Source organism: Meriones unguiculatus, chromosome 7 (genome assembly GCF_030254825.1).
Source record: "Meriones unguiculatus strain TT.TT164.6M chromosome 7, Bangor_MerUng_6.1, whole genome shotgun sequence".
Lineage (NCBI taxonomy): Eukaryota > Metazoa > Chordata > Mammalia > Rodentia > Muridae > Meriones > Meriones unguiculatus.
The window spans coordinates 48,022,146-48,033,543 of record NC_083355.1 but is presented as its reverse complement, the minus strand read 5'-3'; the positions used below and the strand labels follow the sequence as shown (position 1 = coordinate 48,033,543).

The 11,398-nt window shown below is 39.0% G+C and overlaps 1 pseudogene; it reads left to right on the top strand.

Annotated features, from left to right (window-relative positions):
* Positions 1-10,266: 10,266 nt before the first annotated feature.
* On the top strand, positions 10,267-11,196 carry LOC110543075 (olfactory receptor 141-like; annotated as a pseudogene).
* The last annotated feature ends 202 nt before the right edge of the window (positions 11,197-11,398 follow it).

Sequence of the window (11,398 nt, the reverse complement as noted above, 5' to 3'; positions counted from 1 at the left end):
GACCCATCTGTATAAACTATCAATCCATCCCGAAGTGGTTTTTGGGACGTTACATGCGGGAAGACTACCTCCTGAGTTAAAGCAAATTGCAAAATAGGATGTCTTGGGTAATGATTATCAATTGAACCACTAAAGGAGGTAACTAGCACCGCCCAAGTATCAGAGGTAGCAGTTAATACCTGAACTTGGTGAGCCGTATAAGGCACTATTAAAGACTTTGGCTCCTTCCCAAAGTATGTAATGGCTGTTTTTAACCCACGAAGTGCGAGTTGAGCAACTGCATCCGGATACCATTCAATAATTTTTGTAGGAGAAGCATTGGGATGAACCCACACTAAGGGTCCATCTTGCCATAATACAGCAGTTGGTAAATGTTTAGTTTTAATGACACACAGGTCAAAGGTCTTAGTTTCATCTTCACGTTTTAATTGGACATCCTGTAAAGCGTTTTCTACCACTCGCAGGGCGTGGCTTGCAGCTGGTGTTAAGGCTCTGGGTGAAGAAATATGAGCATCCCCTTTTAAAATATCAAATAGGGGTTTTAATTCAGCAGAAGGAATCTTTAAAAACGGCCTAAGCCAATTTATATCACTTAATAATTTTTGAAAATTATTTAAGGTATGTAAATGATCCCTGCGAATTTTTATTTTTTGAGGAACTATTTGTTCCAGATAAATAACAGTCCCTAGAAAGGAACCCACTTTTGAAATTTGGACCTTTTCAGTGGCAATATGCAATCCCCATTGTTGCAGGGTTTTTTGTAACAAAGGATACGACATTAAAATTGAACAGTACCTGAATAACATGGTGGCAAACTCATAGCTCTATCCTTTTTATCTCCAGACCAGTATGGCAGCTGGCCACGTGCAACTGAACTCAGCTGGAAACCCTAAACAAACATGGCAGCCAAACTACAGCTTTACGTGCCTTTTATTGCTGAACCATTATGGCGGCAGGCCATGTGTTAGCATTAGTAAGCTGCGACTGACAACACCAAGTATAGCCACTAGGTGTTGCTGATACAGTAAACACTGTGGAGCATCTATAATCCCCCACAACCAAAAGTTTTTAGTGATTAAATAAGCTTTAAAATTAACTGCTTAACAGAACAATTTTAAACTGTAAAAATTATTTTAGCCATACCAAACCTATTAGCTAGAATTTTTTTTAAAAGAGCATAAAAAACATTTTGTAATGAACAATCACCAGTCCTTTAAATGAATTATGTGGAGAGCACATGGGAGGCAGGGCCTCTTTGCCCGAATTAAAGATGGTGCCGGCCACATGGGGAGGGCTTTCTTGCCCGAATCAAAGATGGCGCCAGCCACGTGGAAACCGCTGATATACCCAAGGTCCCGCCCATTTTTCCCAAAGCCAAGATGGCTGCGCCCAGTTGCCAGCCACGTGGAAGCCTCTGATGAAAGCCAAGATGGCTGCGCCCAGGCATTTAGCGGGAATTTTAATCTTATTGGATAAAGAGGCTTTTTTATTGGGTTTTTTTCTTTTTTTTTTTTTTTTTTTTTTACCTTTTATTCCCAGGGCGTTTTTTCCCTTATCTTTCACTTCCGTGACTTTAACATCCACAGAAGGGCCTTTCTTCTTAGAGACGTCTCTATTTCTATCCATTGGGGCCCCTAATCTCTTCTCACGTCCTGATTTTGGCATGTCGTCTCGCATCTCCCCTACCCTTAACCTTTTGCTAATCCTTTCCTTCCGAGGCAGCCCTCAAGTTTGCACGAAACCAAAAAAAGGAGAGCTATGGCAGCTATCACAGCAGGGAAGGCCATAAGGGCTTCTGCTAGCCGAAATGAGAAACGGGATAAATCAAGATCGAACATGTCTTTCAGGACAAACCTTAATGTTGCGGTTCTGAATTCCTCCCCGCTAATGGGGGCTCTCCTTACCCAGCACTGGCAGTAGCAGGCTCCCTGCTCCCGGGTTTCAGCACCAGATGTTGGGAGCCGCGTGATCGTCTCGCCGGCAGAAACGCACGCGGACTCAAGGATCCTCCCACAACAAAATCTTTATTACAGTCACACGATGAAAAGAGGAGAGGAGAGGGCCGCGGGCATTGGCCTAGAGACGCCATGGCGTCCCGCGGGCCGCCCGCCCTGGGCGGGGAGAGAGGGGGGGAGGAGGAGAGGAGAGGAGAGGAGAGAGAGAGCCCCGATGTGGCGCTGTTTATATAAGCCCGGGTCGCACCTGAGTGACATGTCAATACCCTGATTGGCTGCTCACTCTTTACCCCGCCTGATGACTCGGGCCCAGCATGCATAGCGTGCTTACACAATTCGCGCATGTGTACTGGAGGCTGTTTACAGTTTTGAGGGTGGAATGTCAGCGTCATCTAGTGGTGTCTGAGTCTCAGCTCTCCACAGTTCAAAATATGGAAGTCCATCTATGTAATCCCCAATAAAACAAACTGAAAGAAAAAAAAAACACTTGATCATCTCCTCAGATATCAGAAAAGCATTTGACAAAATCCAACATTCACACTTTCAGATCTAAATTTTGGAGAGATCAGGAATACAAGGCACACACTTGAACATAGTAAAGGCAATATACACAACAAGCCTCTAGCCAACATCAAACTGAACAGAGAGAAACTTAAATCAATCCCACTGAAATCAGGGACAAGGCAAGGCTACCCACTCACACCCTAATTCTTCAGCTTAGTACTTGTATCCTGGCAAGAGCAACAAGGCAACTAAAGGAGATCAAGGGGATACAAAAAGGAAGAAGTCAAAGTATCACTATTAGAGGATGGTATGATAGTACATATAAGTGACAAGAAAAATTCTACCAGAGAACTCCTTCAGCTGATAAGCAACTTCAGCACAAAGTGGCTGCCTACAAAATTAACCCAATAACTCTGAAGCCCTCCTGTATACAAAAGACAACAGGCTGAGAAAGAAATTAGGGAAACCGCACCCTTCGCAATAGCCACAAAGGACATAAAGTACCTTGGTGTAACCCTAACCAAGCAAGTCAAAGACTTGTATGAAAAAAATTTCAAGTCTCTCAAGAAAGAATTAGAAGAAGATATGAGAAGATGGAAAGATCTCCCATGCTCATGGCTTGGCAGGATTAACATAGTAAAAATGGCCATCTTACCAAAAGCAATCTACAGATTCAATGCAATTTCCATCAAATTGCCAACACAATTCTTTACAGACCTGGAAAGAAAAATTCTCAACTTCATATGGAATAACAAGAAACCCAGAATTGCTAAAACAATCCTCTACAATAAAAGATCTTCTGGAGGTATCTCCATCCCTGATCTCAAGCTGTACTATAGAGCAACAGTTATAAAAACTGCATGGTACTAGCATAGAAACAGAATGGTGGATCAATGGAACCAAACAGAGGTCCCAGAAATAAACCCACACACTTATGGACACCTGATCTTTGACAAAGACGCCAAACACCATACAATGGAAAAAAGATAGCATCTTCAACAAATGGTGCTGGTCCAACTGGATGTCTACATGTAGAAAAATAAAAATAGATCCGTACTTATCACCCTGCACAAAACTGAAGTCCAAGTGGATCAAAGACCTCAACATAAAACCAGACACATTAAATCGGCTAGAAAAAAAAACTGGGGAATACCATAGAACTCATTGCTATAGGAGAAAACTTCCTGAACAGAACACCAACAGCACAGGCTCTAAGAGCAACAATCAATAAATGGGACCTCATGAAACTGAAAAGCTTCTGCAAAGCAAAGGACACCATCATCAAAACCAAACGACTGCCTACAGATTGGGAAAGAATCTTCACCAACCCTTTATCTGACAGAGGACTCGTATCCAGTATATATGAAGAACTAAAGAAGCTGAAAAGCAGCAAATCAAGTAATCCAATTAAAAAATGGGGAACAGAGCTAAACAGAGAATTCTCTGTAGAGGAATATCGAATGGCAGAGAAGCATTTAAAGAAATGCTCAACCTCATTAGCCATTAAGGAAATGCAAATCAAAACAACCCTGAGATTTCACCTTACACCCATCAGAATGGCCAAGATGAAAAACTCAAGCGACAACACATGCTGGAGAGGTTGTGGAGAAAGGGGAACCCTCCTCCACTGCTGGTGGGAATGTAAACTGTACAACCACTCTGGAAATCAATCTGGCACTTTCTCAGACAACTATGAATAGTGCTTCCTCAAGATCTAGCCATACCACTCCTAGGCATATACCCAAAAGAGGCTCAAGTACACAAAAAGGACATTTGCTCAACCATGTTTGTAGCAGCTTTATTTGTAATAGCCAGAAGCTGGAAATAACCCAGATGCCCCTCAACTGAAGAAGGGATGCAGAAACATCTATACAATGGAAAATTACTCAGCAATGAAAAATAAGGAAATCATGAAATTTGCAGGTAAATGGTGGGACCTGGAAAGGATCATCCTGAGTGAGTTGTCCCAGAAGCAAAAAGACACACACAGTATATACTCACTCATATAGACATACAACATAGGACAAACACACTAAAATCTGTGCATCTAAAGAAACTAAGCAAGAGAGAGGACCCTAACTAAAACGGTCAATCCCCATCCTGAAAGGCAAAGAGGATGGACATCAGAAGAAGAAGAAAACAGGAAACAACCTAGGAACCTTCTACAGAGGCTTCTGAAAGCCAGAAGAAGAAAACAGGAAACAACCTCAGAACCTGCCACAGAGGGCCTCTGAAAGCCTCTGCCTTGCAGACTGTGAAAGCAGATGCTGAGCCTGATGGCCAACTGATGGGCAGAGTGAATGGAATTTTATGTAAAAAGTGGGAAATAGTAAGAGCTGGAAAGGACAGGGTCTCCACAAGGAGAGCAACAGAACAAGAAAATTTGAACACAGGGAACTTCCCAGAGACTCATACTCCAACCAAGGACTATTCATGGAGATAACCTAGAACCCCTGCACAGATGTAGCCCATGGCAGTTCAGTGTCCAAGTGGGTTACATAGTAATGGGAAGAGGGACTGCCTCTGACATAATCTGATTGGCCTGCTCTTTGATCACCTCCCCCTGAGGGGGGGATCAGCCTTACCAGGCCACAGTAGAGGACAATGCAGGCACTTTTGATGAGAACTGATAGACTAAGATCAGAAAGGAGAGGAGAACCTCCCCTATCAGTGGACTTGGGGAGTGGCATGCATGCAGAAAGGGGAGGGAGGCTGGGATCGGGAGGGGAGGAGGGAGGGGCTTATGGGGGAATACAAAATGAATAAAGTGTAATTAATAAAAAAATTTAAAAAAAAAATGTTCCTGCGGGTTGATGCCCCAGGTCCCGCCTCTGAGAAAAAGGTATCCGTCGGGTCTGATGCTCTTTGGGTGGATGACACCTACATGAACATCAGTACAAAGTCCCAATTTATTTCTAATATCAGAGATCAGACCTCTACTCTTGCCTGATGCGTCCAAAACAAAAAGGGGGAACTGTAGAGAGCTGCGTAATGCGGCGCCTGAAAGATGGAGCTGGTTTCCGCCTTCCACCTTCCCGATGGTGAGTGCTCTCTGTCACAAACAACTCCACATTTGGCTAAGGCTGAGGATCTGGCTTGCTTCCATGTATGTGGACCTTTCCGCATTGCCCACATGGCATGCTGAGGTTGGCTACCCAGAGGCTATTTAAAGTGGGCTGGCTTTACCCAGGGTCAGATGATTGTTCAAGGTTCCTGAATAAATTGCATTGAAAAAAAAAAAAAAAAAGAAAACAAAAAAAAAGAATGTTCCAATTTTAATAGTATGTATTTTATTCTCCTAAAGACAACAGACCATTTCAAAGAATGAACAATAGTAGCAGCAATGTATGGGAAGGATACAGTCCATCCATCTGCAGTCTAGTGGGACTTATACTTTGATAAAAATAGTTTTAATGGTCTTCTAATCTAGAAGCCACTTGTGTTTACTACTTAATAGTGATGTTTCTCTGGTGTCAAGAATCTTAAGAATTACAGTTATAACAACAGTATTTTTCTTTAAGTTCCCTGTGATGACAGGAAGTTTAATGTAATGTATAGAATGAAACAATGATGTGTTTTCTGTTCCCTGTTAAAATTATCTTTTACAGATATAGATTGTAACATTTTTTAAAATCTTTTACTTTTTGAAATTGTAATATAATTATTAATTCCTTTCCTTTGTTTTACTTCCCTGAAGCCCTCCCACATAACACTTCTTGCTCCCTTTAAAATTAATGACATTTCTTATTCATTAATATTATCTGTGTATGTGCATATATGTTTCTAAATACTTCAGTTCAAGCCCTGAGTCTGGATGTATGTTTTTATGGCTGACCATTTGATACTGTAATAATTTAAAAGACTGGTCATGTATTTGTACAACAGGGTAGGTAACATGCAGCTCACTATGTTGCCTATGATGACCTCAAATTCACAATAATTCTCCTGCTTCAGCCTTCACGGTGCTAGAATAACAGCCACAGGATACCACACCTCACATCCAACATCATTAAACTCCTCAAAAATTTGTTGTTTTTTGTTTTTATAACTCCCAATTGCTCCCTTTTTTATTTATTCTGACTTAGTTCTGTCTTAGGACAGTACTTCAATGTCCGACCAGCACAGTTTCTTACAATATTTTAATTGAACTCAAAATGAACTCACTATAATGTAGAAATCTGAATTGTAGTTATTGTGTGTGGGTGTGGCAGTGAGTTATATCAACAGGTCATGTATTGCTCATCTAGCAATAATGAATAAAATTTATAATTAAATATATTCAAAATATTTTGGATTTAATCATAATAAAATAATATTGGCCTATATATTAATAATCAATATGTTTTGTATTGCTGAAGATAAACTATTTGGCTTTGATATATGGTCACATAATTTTTGCTAATATAATTTCAATACTTATTTCTGTGACCTAATATGGAAACTTTCTAAATTATCATATAATAATATTAATTTCATTTCATACTCAACCAGATTTATTGCTCCGTCTGGTATATTATAGGACCTTATTATTTTTTTTTTTTTTTGCAAATGTATTCCCTCAGTGATTTTATTTGGCTGTCCAACATCACATAGCTTAGTTATTCAGTTTAAGAGGAACAAATTGTAAGAGAAAGCCTCACATTTAGCATGGCACAGAGCTTATATTAATGAGGTAGGAAAAGAAGACAAACCCTCAGTTCCCATGTCCTATATTCACACATTGAAGAAGTTTCTAAGCCAGTACCACACAGTTTTTGTTATTTTTGCTCTCTAGGACATCTTGAAATCAGGGATGGAGATACCTCCAGAAGATCTTTTATTATAGAAGATTGTTTTAGCAATTCTGGGTTTCTTGTTATTCCATATGAATTTGAGATTTTTTTCTTTCAAGATCTGTAAAGAATTGCATTGGTAATTTTATGGGAATTATATTGAATCTGTAGATTGCTTTTGGTAAGATGGCCATTTTTACTATGTTAATCCTGCCAAGCCATGAGCATGGGAGATCTTTCCCTCTTCTGCTATCTTTTCTTTCTTTAGAGACTTGGAGGTTTTTGTTTTTTGTTTTTCATACAAGTCTTTGACTTTCTTGGTTAGAGTTACACCAAGATACTTTATGTTCTTTTTGGCTATCGTGAAGGATATTGTTTCTTTAATTTCTTTCTCAGCCCATTTGCTTTTGTATACAGGAAGGCTACTGATTTTTTTTTTTTTTTTTTTTTTTTTAGTTAATTTTGTATTCAGCCACTTTGCTGAAGCTGTTTATCAGCTTCAGAAGTTCCCTGGTAGAATTTTTGGCATCACTCAGGTATACTGTCATATCATCTGGGAATAGTGATACTTTGACTTCTTCCTTTCCGAATTGTATCCCTTTAATCCCCTTTAGTTGTTTTATTGCTCTAACAAGGACTTCAAGAACTATGTTAAAGAGCTACAGAGAGAGTGGGCAGCCTTGCCTTGTCCCTGATTTCAGTGGGATTGATTTAAGTTTCTTAATTTAAGACTCTCAATTTAAATCCAAGTTCTACATATGAGAATAAATGAGTGTTCATCTTTCAAAATCTAGTTTACATATCCTACATGATTTCACTATTAGTTATATATAGTACAATTTTACTTTGTATATGCACCATATTTCTTATATCCATTCACATGATGATGGGTATCTACGCTGGTTCCATTTCTTAGCCTTGGTAAATAGTTTAGCCAAAAACATGGATGTGCAATTACCTCTTTGGTAGGAACTTCATCCCTTTGAGATATAAGCACAGGGTGGAAAAGCTTTGATCAGATGGCAGTCAACATTCAGCTTTTTCAGAAACCTCATCCACAGTGGTTTCAAGTGTTTCCACAAGCACTAGACAGTTTTTAAGTATTCCTCTTTTACCAGTACCTGCTAGCATTTGTTTTCTCATTGATAGCCATATGATTGTGTTGAGAAAGAATCGCAAAGAACTTTCAGTTTGCATTTTTCCTAAGAACACTGAACATTGTTTCAACTGGTTTTTAATTATTTCCTTTCTTTTCCTTCTTTCTTTCCTTCTTTCTTTCTTTCTTTCTTCCTTATTTCCTTCCTTCCATCCTTCCTTCCTTCCTTTCTTTCTTTCTTTCTTTCTTTCTTTCATTCGTTCTTTCTTCCTTTAGAGAATAATCTATTCAGTTCTTTGGCCCACTTATTGTATGGAAGGCTACATTCACTGAAATTTCATTATGAAAGTTCTGTGTAATTTTTAGATGTTAATAATCTCTTGTGTGATAAATAATGAACAAATATTCAGGTTTGTTTTTTAGGACATAGACTTGTTTCATTCTGATGATGATTTCCTTTGTTGAACAGAGCTATTTAACCTCTTGTAATTCTTTTGTCAGTTTAGGAGATTAAATTCTATGCCATGAGGGTTCTTTTCAGAATGTTCTTGCCTGTATCTTGATGTCTTTCCTCTGGATTTTGTTCATCTTCAGGAAGCCATTCCTAAAATTATGATAATTCATACTTTTAGAAGAATTTTTAAGCATAGTGGAAGATTCTTCTACACATGGCTATCCCATTTACCTGTCACCACTCATTGAAGAAGATTGTTTCTAATACTGGTTTTGAATCCTTTGATAAAGTTATAATTTTTTAGTTATGTGTGTTTATTTCTGAGTCTCTATTTTGTTGGTATACATATAGGTTTTGTACAATGTCTTTTTATTTTTATTTTTTATATTAATTACAGTTTATTCACTTTGTATCACAGCTGTAGCTCCCTCATCTTCTCCCTGACCGCTGTTAGGGGAGGTCCTCCTCCCCTTCCATCTGACCCTAGCCTATCAGATCTCATCAGGACTGGCTACATTGTCTTCCTCTGTGGCCTGGCAAGGCTGCTCCCCACTCAAGGGGAAGTGATCAAAAAGCCAACCACTGAGTTCATGTCAGAGACAGTCTCTGTTCCCATTACTAAGGAACCCACTTGGATACTGGGTTGCCATGGGCTACAGGAATTCTAGGTTATCTCCTTGAATGGTCCTTGGTTGGAGTATCAGTCTCAGAAAAGAATCCTGGGCCTCATCTTGAGTGAGGCATCCCAGAAGCAGAAAGACACACATGGTGTATATTCACTTATAAGTGGATATTAGTCATATAATATAAGATAAACATACTAAAATCTGTACACCTAAAGAAACTAAGCAAGGAGGACCCTGGGTAAGATGATCAGTCCTCACTCAGAAAGGCAAACAGGATGGACATTGGAAGAGGGAGAAAACAGAAAATAGGACAGGAACCTACCACAGAGGGCCTCTGAAAGACTACCCCAGTAGGGTATCAAAACAGATGGTGAGGCTCATAGCCAAACTTTGGGCAGAGTACATGGAATCTTATGAAAGAAGGGGGAGATAGAAATACATTGTCTTTGATCCTATGATTTTGTAACATATTTTGAGATCAAGTATTGTGATAGCTTTGTAATTGTTTTCTGGAAGAGAGAGACTTTTTCTACATTTAAGTTGAGGATTCATTTGTGAAATCTGTGAAGAATGCCATTGAAATTTCGATATTGGTTGATTTGGACCAATAGAATATTTTATGTAATATGTCCATCTGCATAATATTAAACAGCAGTACCTTCTACTTCATTGTATGTAAGTGACATATATTACTACATCACCATGCAGCCATTTTTTTCCTTGACCACTGATTGGAGTATATAAGTATAAGTCTTTATATATAAGTCTTTGTTCATTGACTTACATTACTATCTGTTGTTATTATAGTAGTATGGACACTAACCAATGTATCGTCAACACTGTTGCACGAGATTCCAACATGAAGAACATTACAGAAGCCACTACATTTGTCCTCAGGGGACTCACAGATGACACTAACCTTCAGATCATTCTCTTTTTCCTCTTTCTAGCAATTTACCTTTTTACTCTAATAGGAAATGTGGGACTTATTATTTTAGTCATTGGAGATCCTCAACTCCACAACCCTATGTACTGCTTCCTCAGTGTGTTGTCTTCTGTGGATGCCTGATATTCCTCAGATACCACCCCAAATATGTTAGTAAGTTTTATGTCCAAAAACAAAATCATTTCATTTCATGGTTGTGCAATGCAGATGTTCCTTGCTGTTACATTTGGAACCACAGAATGCTTTCTTTTGGCAGCAATGGCATATGATCGGTATGTGGCTATTCACAACCCACTTCTGTATGCTATTAGCATGTCTCCTAGAGTGTATGTGCCACTGATCGTTGCTTCCTATGCTGGTGGATTCTGCATGCTGTTATCCACACAGCTGCCACTTTCAGCCTGTCTTTCTGTCGGTCTAACGAAGTCAATCATATATTCTGTGATATTCCTCCTCTACTTGCTATTTCCTGCTCTGAAACCTATATAGATTCTGCTCTTCTTCTTTGTGAGTTTCATAGAGCTAGTCACCATCCTGATCGTTCTGGTCTCCTATGCTTTTATCCTGTTGTCAATTCTGAAGATGAAATCATCTGATGGGAGGAGGAAAGTCTTCTCAACATGTTGAGCTCACCTCACTGCTGTGTCTATTTATTATGGCACAATGCTCTTCATGTATGTAAGACCTAGTTCCAACTATTCCCTGGAGCATGACATGGTAGTGTCCACATTTTACACCATTGGGATTCCCATGCTCAACCCCATCATTTACAGTCTAAGAAACCAAGACGTCAAAGAGGCTATGAGAAGAGTTCTGAGAAAAAACTTTCATAGTAAACCCTGAATCCAAAATTTAAATTTTTTTGTGTTTCTATTACAAGTATTTAATATGAAGTTTTAATGTATTTTCTTATGTATTTTACATTGAATTTTTTTTCACCAGTCTTTAATTCATTCAAATCAAATTCATTCAAACAAAATCATTGCTGTTTGCTACTTTTTATACAAGGTTCAAGGTTAATTCTGTCTCCACTACTCATCTCAGC